This window comes from Labrus bergylta, chromosome 4, assembly GCF_963930695.1.
Source record: "Labrus bergylta chromosome 4, fLabBer1.1, whole genome shotgun sequence".
In the NCBI taxonomy this organism is placed as follows: Eukaryota; Metazoa; Chordata; class Actinopteri; order Labriformes; family Labridae; genus Labrus; species Labrus bergylta.
Genome location: NC_089198.1, coordinates 19,849,067 through 19,864,929, shown reverse-complemented (window position 1 = coordinate 19,864,929; position 15,863 = coordinate 19,849,067). Strand labels below are relative to the sequence as shown.

At 40.8% G+C, this 15,863-nt stretch overlaps 1 long non-coding RNA gene across 1 annotated transcript; it reads right to left on the bottom strand.

The window, feature by feature from the left end:
• Positions 1-5,880: 5,880 nt before the first annotated feature.
• Positions 5,881-7,860, bottom strand: LOC114920298 (uncharacterized). Its single transcript, XR_010666334.1, has 3 exons — positions 7,166-7,860; positions 6,659-6,687; positions 5,881-6,283 (listed from the first exon to the last, which is right to left on the bottom strand). It is a non-coding gene; the product is annotated as an uncharacterized lncRNA (long non-coding RNA).
• Between the last annotated feature and the right edge of the window lie 8,003 nt (positions 7,861-15,863).

The following is a 15,863-nucleotide window of genomic DNA, read 5'->3' as shown; positions in this document are numbered from 1 at the left end:
GCATTAGGACCTACTGGATTCTCTATCAATGCAAGTAGCCTATTTATTTAAGCATGTCATCAACAGTACCTCGAGTCTTTTCTGTCATGATGGGAACTGTTGCATTCTTTCGGAGATTAGTTCCAGCTCTCCTCTTCAAGCCCATGTTCTCCAGTTCCAGCTTTCTGATTTCTGTCCGCATGGCGCAGATCACCTGGATAAGCTTTTGTTCACTGTCCATGGTGTTGACCCCCAACATTTCCACACTGCTTGTATCCCTCTTAAAGACATCCAACCCACCATACGACCCCATGCAACCTGTAGACCGCAGCCAAAGTTAAGGGGTTGGAACATACAAAACACCTACCAGTGGGGCTAGGTCTTTTTTTTTCTTCCAAGGTTTATCTCAAAGCTCAACATTGGGCCAAAAAAAGAAATAATCAGCCAATCAGTAGAGGAAAGCTAGACTGCTATTAGTCCATTGATAGTCCGGTCACATGATGGGGAGAGTGTTATTTTCTTCTAGTGATCTGATGCCTACCACTTTCCCTCCTCCTGTTAAATATTCATCTACTCTGTCAACGTAAAGCAACAATGGGTACTTGAGAGATGTTTCTTTTACTCAGTCTGTCGAGGAGAAAGGATAAACTACTTCTTTAAACTCAGACTACTTCTCTATGTGGCTAAAATGCATAAAGATGAGTGTAGAAGTTACAAATCAGCTACAATTTATGTGGTAACTCTTATTTCCTCTGTCCCTATTTTGTTTAGCATTTGAAGTTTATTCACCAATATTCTGTATTATTTGGTTTTATGCAAACTGCCTTAGTGGATTTGCAGTAAATTTCAATAAACAAATCTAAATAGCCTACTTCACACAAACACAGATAAACTAATAACAAAGTAAAGAAATGTGTTGTGAATGGCTGTTTGTAAATGTTAATACATTTTCTATGATGCATTACAGTTAAAACACCTACAAAACATATATGCAGTATCAATAGAAGAGAACGAGTCTGACAGTGTTTGTTTGGTGCTGCTCTGCTGCTCTCTAGTGCTTACTTGTCCAAACATCAAGCTTAAAGAGCACCAAGCAAAAAAGCATATTTCAGTGACCCCTTCTGGTTAGAAATGTCATATCCCTTTTTATCTTTGACCACAAATAACAGCGATGTCAGTGCTTATCCGACAAACCTCTTGCACCTTCAAATAACTGGTTTTTAGAAGTATCAACACCTACCATATAACTAGCTCTGCCATAGATTGCCTTATAGATTTATTTCATGGACACTAAAGACATAAATACACGAACAGTTTTTTAAAATTAAGAATTACAATTCAAATGCAAAAGCTTTATATATTAGAACAATTTCATAGAACTTTGACAGATCTTTTCACATCATATTTGTGACTCAATCGAAAAACCCTGCACTGCCATTGAAAGGGTCTTAGAAATACTTGGGTGCTTAAGCTTAACCCATCATGATGTTTGACCTCAGAAAAGCAATTGATGTTTTTTTTTATGGTCAGATCCTTTCTGATATAAACAAACATGTTTATAGTGTATATCTTCAGTGCATCTAACTGAGTAATTTATTGTCACAAATAAATATTCTCTTAGAGGTGAGCCTAAAACTACATTAAATGACAGGCTAAGTCCATATTTATTTATCCTGTAAATCTGTTTGATGGCACTACACCTGACCTTTGTGACACACTTTTAAACTAGTGAAGCATTATAACGAGTAGCCTGTTGGGAGGTGTTTTGATTCCTCATTACATACTTTAAGTTCCTCCCATACCAGACTGTTGTGTGTAAGCTGTTTGTCTGCTGATAACAACCCCCTCAGCACCTCAGAGATAAACTCCACATGCTGCTGTGCAGACAGCTAACACGAGATACTGACAGCCTACATGACAGAAATGCATTGTGGTTGTCGAAATGTGGACAGGGGACACTGCTGAGTGAAAGACGTCAGTGAAAAGAGATCTCAAATAAACAGCCATATAACAATCACAATATAATTAATGTAAAAGGTACACTTAATGTTTATTCTTGTTTGCCACATATCATATCCACAGAGCCCAGCAGGTGGCGTGTGATGTGGCATGAGCTTAACAAAATTAGGCCTAATGTACTCAAGCTTCCCTCCATGTGCAAGCACATGACATCCTGCAGTAGCAGGGCAAATCCAAAGGACAATGGTATAAAGTGGTGCATTTGAAAGCAGTGGTAATTGATTTTTTTTGCAAGTGATTACAGAGGCAAAATTTAATACACTGCTTTTGATTTCAGCTCTTTTTATCGCTTCTACTTGCCTTGCAAACATGATACCAGAGGCTCAGGACGAATGCGGCTCCCTTTAGAATCCCGCATCATCATTTTTGCCAAGTGCTGTTGACCCGACGCCAACACCACAAAACAGGACAAGTAATTTAATTTGCCACTGCTGCCGACCTTGAAACAGGAATGTAGGCTAGCAGAATCCCAATAGGGAGGCTTGTAGAAAGGAGCTGAGAGAGGGTCGGGCTTGTGCCTGTAGCATCACACAGTGTCTACAGGAATACTCTCGTCCTTCAAGTTTTAAGACAAATATTGAAGCGATATACTATATGTCCCTCATGTGACAGATTATAATAATGTTACATCTATTCTCTTTTTTAAACTTTGATTATTGTCAGATGATTCTGTGTATAGCACCACAACCATATCAAAATGACCTTTATCATTCAATTATAAACTCCTACAGTGCAGGCTAAAGTCTTAGGTACATATTGCATTCTAAATCAGGCCCTTCTTCATGGACTAAAATGTGAAAAATGACAACTATGCAGTGCTTTGCTTCCTAAAAAATGTAGCCCTGCTCAAAGTCGAGTAGACTGTAGCTGATGTTAGAGTTAACTCTTTCATGGCGACATACAATATGACAGGCCAAAGGCCAATAGTGACCTTCTGTAATCCTGGTCAAGATGTGCACCTATGTAAACTCTATCAGTCACAAACAGGGATAAGATTATGACTCATGGGATATATCACACTGAAGTCTAGAAAGTGTCACCTTCCAATATGAGAGGTGCCAAATAAAACCAATAGCAGGGGGGGCGGAAATTAGGACACAGCTGTTTTTATGATGTGATACATACCAAGGATGTCTTATGGAACTTTTGTGAGCCCTGTTTACATTTCTCAGATATTATTTTGTTACACTGGATTAGATCAGATACCTCACAGTGAGTGTTTCAGAACTCCTGCAGCAAGTTAAAAATGACACATTAACCGATCTGTAGGAAAAGCTTGGTCATTTTGTGTAAGCCATTTTCTCTTTGTCGACTTGTCACACCACAATGACAATGCTGACATGACATGTAGAGGTTAGATGAATTCTTAAATCCCTTCAGCAAAGCAAATGTTCTGTTACTGCATACAATTAGATTCATTCCCAATCCCATCTCTCATCACCCAGAGGGGACACATGCACCAATTTCCTCTTCTAGTCATGGGATGTGAAGTGATCTGGTGGTAACTGAAGCCATAACTTGTTGCTCTATTGAGGTGACACCTTGAGTCACCCTAGTGGAAATATCTTGGGTCAGAAGTCAATATTGGTCGTAAAAATCTAAATATAAGGCCCTGGAGACTAAGCTGTTTGACAGAGTGCTGCGGTAGCTGTCTGGCAAAAACACAAACAGGGTAATAGGCCTTGAAAGTTGAGCCATTGCTCAAGAGAGAGCGTCTGCCGTTGAGATTATAAACAGAATGTTTGTGAAATGCTGTTATAACTTTGGATATGCTTTTTTTTTTTAAGGCTTTTTTGAATCCCATATTACTGTATTCACTCTTGTCTCCCTGCATGCCAGTGTTTCAAATAGAGACCTGTAGGTTTTCCAGCCACTCTGCACTGTCTTTAATGACATAGCTCATACCCACAGTCCCATTCAACAGCCCTCATTATGACTCAGTAATCATAGGCTACATTTGTTTTTCTTTTCCTCTCCACGCTCTCTATCTCTCTCGCTCGTCCTTTTTCGTAAACCTATAGGCCTCTCGTCCCTCTGTTTTGTCCTCCACTGTGCAGGACGAATCCAGTCATGAGCAAGAGCCTCGACTGAAGAAAGTGTTTGTTGACTTTTGGGCACAGACTGGTGCTCTGTAGGGGAGCAGTCTGTTATTTATGGCTCAGCCTTGTTTGATTGGCTGAGGAGAGATATAATTATGTCTGGCGCACAGCTTAGCTAGTTTTAGAAAAACAATAGGTACCATGTTGAGTTCACTGGTTGCTATGATACTAAGTGCAGGGTCTTGTAGTGTAAAGAATATTCTTCTATTAAATCTAGGGCTGATGCTTGAACCCTTATTCCTTACTTACCCCATGCTCCATGAGGTGTTACTGAAGACTGGACTATTTAATAAATCATCTCTGATTTATTAAAATAGAAATACTGATATTGCAGTAAAGGCATTACAGATTTCAGCACACTGAACCTGTGTCAGTGTTCATATGGACAGCAGATTGTTGTTTGAAGACTTGAAGTAATATGAACCTATGCTTTAAAGAAATGTCTAGTTTGTAATACCGCAGTAATTGTTAATGAATAAAAAGCACAGCAGTTGGATGCAACACTGGATGACTGTGTTATCTTCGCAAGACGGGCTCAATTTAAATACCATAAAAAGAGTGTAATTTGTTATGAAGCCTCTTGTCTGATTACTTACTGTGGTGATGACAGTTACTGAGCTCATCATTCACATAAATGATGTCACATGGTAGACAGTTTTCCAAGAGGCTGCAAAGATTTCCAGTGAAGTGCTCTATAAATGGAGGTGTGACGGCTGGAGTCTGATATGGGAAAGGCATGAAAAGCAAGTCTCTGTGACCGTCTTAACAGCAGTCTAAATAGTTAGTGAGGGGGCTGTTTTAAAGCCAAAAACCTAATAAAATACTACATTTTCTTTAAAAATCCCAATATGCTATTCCTGCACTGGGGTTTTATTTGAATTATTAGTTGACCCTGACACAAGAGGCATAAATAATTCCATTTACAAACAGTTCCTAATGGATATCGCTCATTATGCAGGGTGGTCAGACGGGGACCTTGAACAGACTAATGGGATTATGTCAGTGTGGATTGGTCTTTGCAGGGGTTACTCGGAAGTCTTGCAGTAAAGTTGTAGCCATGAAGTTGGTGCTACCCATAGGAGAAGGGAGGTAAAGAAGAAACTGTATCTCTCCTATTGTCCTATCAGATAATCCTGTTGTCTATTCCATACCATGACTTATGTGATCACGGTCTCTGTGATAATAAATGTGTAATCATATCATAAGTAGAAAACATTAAGATGGGAAGGGAGCAGGGGCTGAATAAGTAATCCTCATCTAATCCATTTATTTAAAATACTTCGGCTGCCACGCTTAATAAAGAGTGGCATGTCTATCCTTTTCATGATGAGTACAGCTGCCTTAGCCTGCCTCCTCATTTTTTTGATTCTTTAAAGTAAAGACATCAACTCGAGTCTTTTTTTGTTTTGCACAAGAATGCATGATAAGTCACATTTTGTAGTCATAGGTCCATTCATACCAAATAAGTTTGTCTCTTGTGTCTTTAGAAGATGAGCTTCTATTCACTTTTTCTTTTGCTCTGATTGAGAATAAATACACATGAAGACTGCCTGCATCCAGTTTCAGCTCAGACTCTGTTATGGAAGATTACATGACGAAGTGTCAGTGCCGAGCTAAGTGCATAGTGTAAGTATAGACTCTCTCATATTCCTCTTTTCACACCTGATTACTGGTGTGATTTTATGGCAAGCTGTTGTGATAGTGGGCAATGTGTCTCAGTATTTTACAGGACCAAGCTGTCCTTGTATCAGCTGAAAGTGGAGTAAAGATAGGATGGTTGTAAAAGTGTCCAAACTGGCAGTTTAATAATCTTACAGCTGAGTCATTTGAATAACCGAAGGCTTTGTTAAATGTGTACATAGTTCCCAACGTGTCGGGTTACGACTGTTAGACCTTGATAAAAATGATAATGTAATTTCCATGTAACACGTTTTGGCTGTAGCCTCTTTCTCCAGCATCGGTAGTGCCACTTGCAGACTCCAGAGTCCAGAGAGCCCTAAAAAGGGAAGGAGTCTCACTCCGATTCCTGGCAGCTTGAAGAGCAGCAGAGGCTAAATTAAGCCTGGTTTCATTGACTTCCATTCCCCCAAGTCCCAGCAGCCCTGCAGCCCAGAGGAGGGTAGGCTAGCTGCTGCTCAGGGCCTCTGATGCTTCCTCAGAGCTTCTCCAGATGCTGCCCGGGAAAGCTAAAGTGTCAGATAAAGAGACGATAAGCCGAGAAAGCCTGAAACGATAATTTTCTGGGTAAATATAAAAGAAACATGAATTAGCGTTTTAACATCAAAAATTCATTATGAGATTAACTACATATATATATATCTCGTATAATTCTTGACAATAAACAACTCAGTAAGCTGTTTTGTCTTTTTGCATAAAGAAATTGCCTACATTGTAGATTAGTTGGCCCCAAACATTAGGTAGGTTATTATCCAAAGGTTATTATCCAAAGAAATAAAGATAAATTGTTTTCTTGTAGATATTTTGTCATTTTGAGGTCTGAAGGTATACCAGTGTCCATTATCAATAACAACAAGAAAAAAAAACACCTTCTTTTTTTTTACCTTCTTTGCATTGTAATTCTCTTGGGCCCCTGAAAAAAAATAATAGATAAGGAACCTCCCCTGGCTGGTACAAAAAGTGTCACTGTAAGGTCAAAGACAAAGAGGTCCTCTTAACTCTAAACAAGTGAAACATCAAATGATTATTCCCCCTTGGAAAGATACCTGTTGATTATAACAAATGAGGGTTGTCAAGATAAAAGAGCAGATGCACTACATTTGAATTGTTTTTATGACATTTTAAATGCATTTAGAGTCACCGAAATCCTAAAAAAACAAGGTCTCTGAAATTAAAGCAATAGATCACCCTTAAAACCTTATGTCTAGTGTTGCCATTCATGTTCAGTTTGTCACATGAAGAAAATTCATATTTGAGATGGAGGCTGCAACTTGTTTAGTCAGTTTTCATCAGTATTGTAAATAAGACAAGACACCATAATTGATTTATTTCAAAAGTTAAGTGCTGTAATCTTCATGTGATATTTTGCACATAACATACAACTTGCTCACTTTGTTTTTCTGCTGATGAAATGCTTGTCTGTCTCCCACTCCCCTCTGCTCGTTCTCCTTTGCTGTGCTGTCCAGGCTGATTGACCGTTTCTCTTTCTCTGTACTGGCAGAGGAAGACAGGTGCTGAGTGCTGCTGAGTTTCGCTTTGTGTGGGCTCCAGGGGCCTGGTTCAACATTCCAGCAATAGCTTGATAGACATACTCCCTGCCGGAGGAAGAGGATGAAGCTAAATGCCTGCACCAACTTCATAGAAGGAGCAATGATGGGTAAGTGAAATCATGTGAAGATGTACTACCAGCCCTCGGAGGATTGTGATAACACACCGCACTTTCTTGAACAGCACCACACTTCCTAATTTTAAAAAGCGAGCTGCAAACTGGTCTAATGTCACAATCACTTCCTCTTTTCTCACACTCAGAAACTGTGCTCATGAGTAAATGCCGTTGTTTGTTTGCATGCACATCAGACATAAAGTGCAAACACACAGTTGTGAAAATGGAGGGGAAGAGGAAGTTATAAAAAGGGGATGCAGAAAGAGGCGGGGAAAGGTACAAGGTGACCATATTTGGCATCAGCACATAATGCAAGCAGGAGATGCAAATGAGATAAGGAGTGGTTGTCATGGAGACTTGATGTTGCGCAGTGATGGTTCAATACAAACCTGACCACATTTGTGGTATGGACGTTGCCAAGCAGAAGGTGCTATTATGAGAGTGAGAGAGATGGGAGTGAGTGAAGTAGAGGAAGAGAGAAATTAACATGAGTGGGTTCATCCCACAATGCACTGCGTCAGTGTGACCTGTGTTGAAGCGGCTTCGTTTGTTTCAGTGGCACGTCAGCATTAGTCAGACAAACAGGTAAGTTTACTGGCTTTTAGGTTACTCACTGTAGGAATAACTTTTATTGACATTTCATCTGGATTTTCTCTGTTTTTTTTGTAATATATTACAATTTAGTAATTAATTAAGATTTCAACAAACAAAAGTTTCTGTGATATTTTTGGAAAAAATAGTTTCCCAGCTGTATGACGGTCCGTATTCATAGTTAAATTCACGAAACCACTTTGTTTGATGCTTCTCTTTACTGTGACATTTTGTGAGAAGTTTGGGATGTAATGAGGTGTATTTAATATTTGAGGCAGTATATCTGCAGTTAGACTATAATATTGCTGAAAGCTAAAGTGAAAGGCCTCTTTGCGAAGGGTGTTTCCATTTCATTTTGCATTTTATCTCCAAGATAAGCTTCAAGCTTGGATGGCGCATGCACAAGCGCAAACACCCCATCTTACAATAATGTCAGATGGGGACAAGACAGTGTGCTATTTCCTCTCTCTGTATTTCAAACTTGACAGCTTGGATTGCACCTGCTTCCCCTCACTGTGTCTAAGTGGAAAGAAGTTAAGGGGAAACCACAAAGTATGCAGCAGGGAAACAGGCCTTTTCATTTAAAGTATAAAAGTACGATATTTGTTCGTATGACACATTCACAACTTTCCCGCTAACATGTGAATTTATAAGTTATATGAAGCATGTTTATAACGTGATTGTATGCAGCTCTCTGCTGTGGGCCCCTCTGCAAGGCTGTGTACTGTTGCAGTTGTTGCTCTGATGGTCTGTAATGGGAGTGTAATGTGTATTTGCGGCCTTAGTGATAGATGAGCCGTCAGAGCTTGGCACACAAAGCTCTGGGACATTTCCTCAGTGGAGTGAGAGTTCACATCAGCCAGCCAGTGTCATTTACAGAGGGCTGGGAAATAGCATAGCGCTGAGATGATAGGGAAACCTAAGATGGAAAGGTGCGTTCATCAGGGGAGGAAGGAGAGAAAATAAGAGTGGACAGAGGTTGAAGGGTTTGGATCTATGGTTTGGACTGAGGAAGAGGGGTCACCAATGCCAGCCTGTGCTGACTTCAGAAAAGTGATTGAAGAGGATTAATGTGTGTGGGTCTTTCTGGAATATATACATATTTTTTTAAACTACTCGCTCCACTCTTTTCAAATTAGGACCCCCCCCCCCTTCATTATTTTTTAAAGTCTTGTAAAGATAGGTAGTAAAAGTATAACCAAAATTGATATACCAGAGAATACTACAATTCCAATAATACAAACCGTACTTTCTCAGACTAGACTTTATACTTCTTTTTTTCAGCATCTAAGTAGTCCCCATGAGCAGTTCACTCATCTTGATGTGTAAAATAGGTGGTATTCCCCTTTTAACTACACTGCACACACCTCTTCCTGTTTTCGGTTGGTAAGTGTGTCTGCACAGTTTGCTCAACCACCAGTATGTTGATTCCTGTTGCTCTTTGCTCATACTCTAACCGCTCTAAGCCCTCTATGATCTCAGAGAGTAACGGTCACACCATCCTCTTATCTGTGAGACACATGACATGAGAAGTAGGAAGTGAAAATATATGGTTGATTCCACCTCATATGAAGAACAACAAACTAGAGAATGGGAAATAGGCTCCTATTATTTCTTTTGTCAGAATTAAACTTTTACCGCTTTACTCGTTTCACCAAATGAGCAAACCATGTGGTAACTGCAAAGCTTGGCTATATATTTTTAGCCCAAATTAGAGAAGGGGAATAAGGGTCTGTTGAGGGGGAATATTTAGGGGGATTAAGATGTATTCAGAAATTGCAAGAAGATGATGAAAAGCTTTATATAAACACATACAAAATAATGATCATGAATAAGGAATATGGAGTAGCAGTGAAGTATAAGACAGAAACTGAGAAAGAAAGAAGCCGAAGCACTGGCATGAGCTCAGCTGCAGCAGAAGAGGGGAAATTCCACGTCAGTGTCTGAGTTTCGCAGAAAACCCAGATCTTTGGAGGCGTTGCTAATGTGTCTACAATCGAGCCAGTGAAACATCAATCACAGTGTTTTTTCGTTATGGGTCAAGGAAAATTCCATTTGGAGTTTATAGTGACCCGCTCCTTCCATTGATCAGCAGTCAAACAAATTGTTCTGCTAATCTAAAAGGCATACTGCATGTGTCCTACAGCAGAGGGGCTGTTCAATGGTTCCTTTCATTATTACCCAATGATGTTTGGAAGTTGATCAAGGCGTGGATATTGCTATTGGAGCTAATAATGGCACTGATTATAAAAACTTGATCAATTCAGAAAAAAATAGCACCATGACATCAACCTTTTGGCTGAATCATACGTGTTTTGTTCTGTCTGGATACACAGGCTTATTGCACCAGAATAGAGGCTAGGTAAAAGGTTAGCACTGCAGCTGGGGCTCTAACACAGATTGTCACCCAGGGTTTAAGGGTGTGCTGTGTAAATTAGAGATGACTTATCACAGGCTTTGTATTGAACAGTGTTGCAGCAGTAGAAACTGGTCCAAAGAAAGATGGAAGAGGTTAGAACAGAAAGACAGCTGTGACTAGTTTTACATAAGGGAGGCATTTGGATATTTCTGTGCACTGTTACATGTGTATATGCAAATATACTGAGGATAGAAAGTGTTCCTATGTCTGTAACAATAGTAACGCCGGTGTGGTCTCGGTGGAACTGGATTGTGTGGAATTAGCTTTCTTTGAGATAAAAACACGTTGCAAGATTATTTCAACATTCCAAACAGGCAGCATTTCGAATGCACTTCATCCTCAATCCCAATCCCCCGAAGTGAGTTATAGACAATATATAGGATCAGACAGAATACTTGACGCCAGCACACAGCACAAAATCTATAAAGATTCCTGCAGATGCCAAGGCCACTATCTCCATGGCTACCGGATATTGCGGCATCAGGTCCAAATCAAATTCTTGGAGGCTCCTTCTGCCTCTCTGGCTTTTCCCTGGATGTACGAGGTTGTGGCGGCAGAAGCCTTGAGTCAACAACAATACAAGAGAGTTGGCAGCAGCAGTTATCTTATTGTTGTCTGGGTTGGCCTTTTTTATTATGGGTTGCTGGCCTGCAACCAGCCTGCAGAGGTCATTTCTAGAGTATTTATACACTCTGTGTTAGTCTGGATTTATAGATTCTTACTAGCATAGCCCAGCTTGATTTAGTGCAGTTTAGCATGCTCTGCTTTTACAGTATAGTGTGCTACTTTGAGTTTGAGGAGAGTTATCATTAGGTTGCTTGCCATAGCATAATTGCAGTAGAAAAGATAGCATGAGAGAGGGGATCCAGACATAAGCCCAACTAATGCTTTGCCAACTCCCTGTAAATTATTTCCTATCATCATATTTTCCACCACACTGAGCATGACTTGTGCTTTCTTCTTTGTAACTTGCTTTCATGCTTTTCTCCTTCTTTATCTCTTTACTGTGTTTTCTCAATGTTTCCTCTCTTGCTCCTTCCCTCCCTCCCTCCCTCTCCCCTTCTCTCCTCCCTCAGCTTCATATGTAAGGCAAGGGCAGTGTTGCTGTAACTGAACCAGCACTTCCTGGTGTTGTTTTAGGGGGGCGTGGCCAGCTTTTAGCAGTGAAAACAGAGAGAGGGAGAAGGCACTGCAGAATCTGTATGACCAGTGCAGTCGGGGCTCCCTCCTCCTCCTCCTCCTCTTCTTCTTCTTCTTCCTTCTCCTCCTCCTCCTCTTCCACAGCTGTTGCTACTGCCACCCAGCGAGCGCCACTTTCCTCGGGCAGCAGACTGAAGATCCAGAGGCTAGGGAGTCAGTAGAGACACAGCCCAGTCTCAGCCACTTCAAGAGGCAGGGGAGGGGAGACACTAGCGCACACAGCCAACGCTGCAACACACACACACACGCATACACATGCACAATCACACAGACAAACACTCCTCCTCTCTCTCGCTCGCTCTCTTCCTCCCTCTCTCTCATTCCGGTGCTCAGCTCCGCACAGCTCCTCTACTCATTCGCTGCTGATTCACTCGCTCACTTGCTTGCCTCTCTTCTGCCAGTCGCTCTGCCTTGAGTCGCTCTGCCTGCCTGCCTGAAAATGGTCCAGCCGGTGCCTGGGGGTCTGCTGTCGCGGCCTGTCTGAACACACGCATAAACACAGAGTCAGTCGACAGGCAGAAGCACACAACACGCAAAACTGGAGAGCAATGTGAGAGGTAAGAGCCTGTATCATAGCCCTCCTCCTTTTTCCTCATTGGTTTATCTAGATCATTCCTCCTGTGTGTGCTGCAGTCTTTACTTTCCAAAGTAAGCCTCTGTGCATTGAGACAGAGGTAGAGAGATATGAGGATTGTTTGCTTTAGTGTCTCTTTTTGTGTGTGTGTGTGTGTGTGTGTGTGTTCAGTAATAAGGCCACTGGGTTAACATTTATATGTCACGTCTTGTTTTATAAATATAGGCATACACATATATGCATACACACAGACAGACACACAGTAAGACACATTTTTGGCTCCAAGCAGACAGTCACACAATAGCTACTTCCTGAGGGTAGCGCTAGTTAGCAAGAATATTTTGATGTTGCGTGTGTGTGTGTGTGTGTGTGTGTGTGTGTTTGTGTTTCGAGGGCCGTGGTTGTTCCAGGAAGCAGTGGAGAGGATCAATAGATCGCCCACTCAGCTTTCATTCCCTCCGTCTGACTCAACATTGGACATGTTGGGAGTTATCCTGCAGGGCTTGCTTAACAAGAGAACGGCACATTTTGCTTCTCTTTTGCCCCTTCCCTCCCTTGCTGCGTCAGCCTAAAGGGGGAAGCATGGTCTTGCATGTGTGTTTCTCCGTGTGTGTGTGTGCTGCTGTGTAAGGACAAACTCCCGCCCCGCTGCATGTAAATTATGTGTGACATGTGAAGCTGCTGCTACCTTATATGGCGAGCACAGTATTTCAGTACAGTTGGATCTTGCCAAGTATTCCGGGTCGCGGGAGGAGAGAGTGTGTGAGAGGGTGACTCTGTCTGTGGGAGTGTGTGCATTAGTTTGTGTGTGTGTATGTGTGTGTGTGTGTGACTAAGTGAGTGTTTTCATGCATCTGACAGAGGGGGAGTAACTGAGAGAGAGGAAGAAAGTTGAAAAAGGAAAAGAGGGGAAGAACGAGAGAGAAAACAGTAAATGGAGGGATTGTACTTGTCGATGGTTGAACTGGAGTGAAAGTAAGTCGTTTCGTACTTTATTAAGGCTTTTGGAGACAACGTAAGCTTGCGCTGCAATGTTTTTCTTTCTTTGGGGAGTAAAGTTTATCTTTGCGGCTCATTCTTACATAAACAGACTGAACCTGGTTTTCGTAAATATGATGATATAAAGGTCTGTCATTTTTTAAAACATTTTTTGCTGCCATTTATCTGTAGTGAGAGCCCAAAGACTGTGACGATACAACACCAGGACGGTTTAAGGCAAATCTTCAGGTATCTGGAGAATCTTCAGAAGTTAAAACTCGTACCTTCCTTCTTTACCTCCTCGCCCCTCTTTGTCCCTCTCCACCTCCCCCACCCCCCCCCCCCACCCCCACCCCCACCCCACCACATCTTCCTGGGCTTCCTCCTGGTGGTGTGTCCATGGTTAGGGCAATGAAGAGGAATGTTGTTGTTTTGACTTAGAGGGTTTCAGGGTGGCTCAGACGGTAGCACACACACACACACACACACATGCAGCAGGCAAACAGATGTGCAACAGATTGCGTTGTCGAGACTTTGTAAAATCCCCACAGTAGCTCTGCTGCAGGTAGACTGTCATTTTATGCCATGCAGAAGCTTGCAGAATGGCTGTTGGTGTCATTGCGAAAGTAATGACTAATAAGGTCAGAGATAATGATCCTCCCTGTGTGCACTGTTGTATGTGTGTGAACTCGGTACAAATTGCTCTGCGTTTATGAGTCTTGCTTATGATCTAGGATCTGCCCTACAGACAGGATTATGTGCATGGCTGAATCAGTGTTGACAGTTTAAGCCTTTATTACACGAGGTATTCTCTGTATGTTCCTACTGTGTTATCAACACATTTCAGACCCTCTGAGCAACAAAGCCATAGCTTGACAAGGAGTTGGCTGAGTAACACACCTTCCACTTAATAAAATACAAAGCTCAGCTAAACCACTTATTTTCTGTTCAAGCAGCTTATAATAACTGCTTATCAGATATTGTTGACTAGTGTCTGCCTTTATCTATACTAAAAACAGTGCTTGTCAGCAGGGCTAACAGCATGTCAGAGTTGAAGGCGGTGATAAGTGTCTAGTTTTTTCCTTGTTGTTCTGACCTGAGGTACACATGTCAACACAAGCGTGTCCTCGTTTTTTGTTTTTTTTAACTCCAGCATCGGCTCCTCTTTTTGTTTTAACATCTAAAAACCTCTCCCTCCCTGAAGTAGAGACAGACAGCTATAACATTTAATAACATACGTCTGCCCTAGTAGTCACATTCTCTCACTAACAGGCTCTTTCTACAAACCTTGCTACCTTTGTTTCTATACAAAATGTTGGGGATGCCAGTACATGTAAGTAACGTTTATTTATTTAGTGCTTTTCAAGAGCAGACGTCACAAATTGCTTCACAATAAAAGAATATTTAGAAAAAAAACATGTAAGGCTGGTCCTCCCTGCAAATGATTCCCTTATTGAAAATTATGCAGATAACTAGCCGGGAAAAAATGTTTGCATGTAATATACTGATAAAGAATCTAATCAATCAAGGCACTGTGTCCGCCTTGTGGTAATGGCATTCTTGATGAGATACTGTGGTGCCTGCAAAGGAATGAAAAAAGGTTCAGTTTCTATATGTATGTAAACGTTAAATTTCATATATAGATCGCTGGGCACTGTAATGTACCTTACAGTACATTTCAATGACAGAGAATTGCTTTATTGTGTTTGGACAAGACAGGAAAGTCAAAGCAGCAGTTATGATTTTAAAAATCTTTTTTTCATTGGTCCACTGTTTATCTTGATTAAAGGAAGTTCAGATGAACCTGTTGGGATACAGATCGATGCAAAATAAAACGGGAAAAAACAACATGAACAATGTGTTAGTGTTCATTTGCTGTGATATGCTTATTACTCATAAAGAAATTCCCTAATGTCCCGGTAAAGAATATGCCTCGTGCAATCACATGGAATATTGTCATATATTCATATCCTTTTAAAACTGTGTCGATGTTTCATTTTAACACCTCATACCTTGTTCATGTGGATTACAGGCCACCCCAGTCTCATTCTCAGCACATCAACACAGTCAACATAAATGTGAGCCGATGAGCCACTTATTAAACCATAAGGCCGCCATTATCTTCACTGTCCGTTGACTTCACCACATTCTAACACACACATGCAAAGACAAAGATGCAGTGTCGCACACAGTCAGATATTCACCGCAGCTAAAGACTACTCAGTGTCAGGACAAATAAAGGTTTGTCTGTTTGTATAGGTTAGTATTTGTGCATCTTGTTGCAGTTTGTGTGTGTGTGTCGCTCTGTCCATGTATACTAAACAAGACATTTAATTGTCTCCAGAGGTTTGCTCTCAGAGGAATCAATAGGCATTAGTTGTTGTGCATAAGAGTTGTTGTGCACTCTCAGAGCCATGTTATCCAAATAACAAGACACAGAAGTAGTAGATAGAACATTTTAAAGGAGAAGATTATACAACAAACTATGGTTAAACTCAAATAAGCAAGATCCCACATAAGTATATATATATATATATATTACCTTTACATTATGGTGAAATCAAATTAGTACTTTATATATATATATATATATATTTTACCGTAATATACAGTACATCACATAATCCTTTAATTTCACTGCAATTTAAAAGTAAAATGCAGATA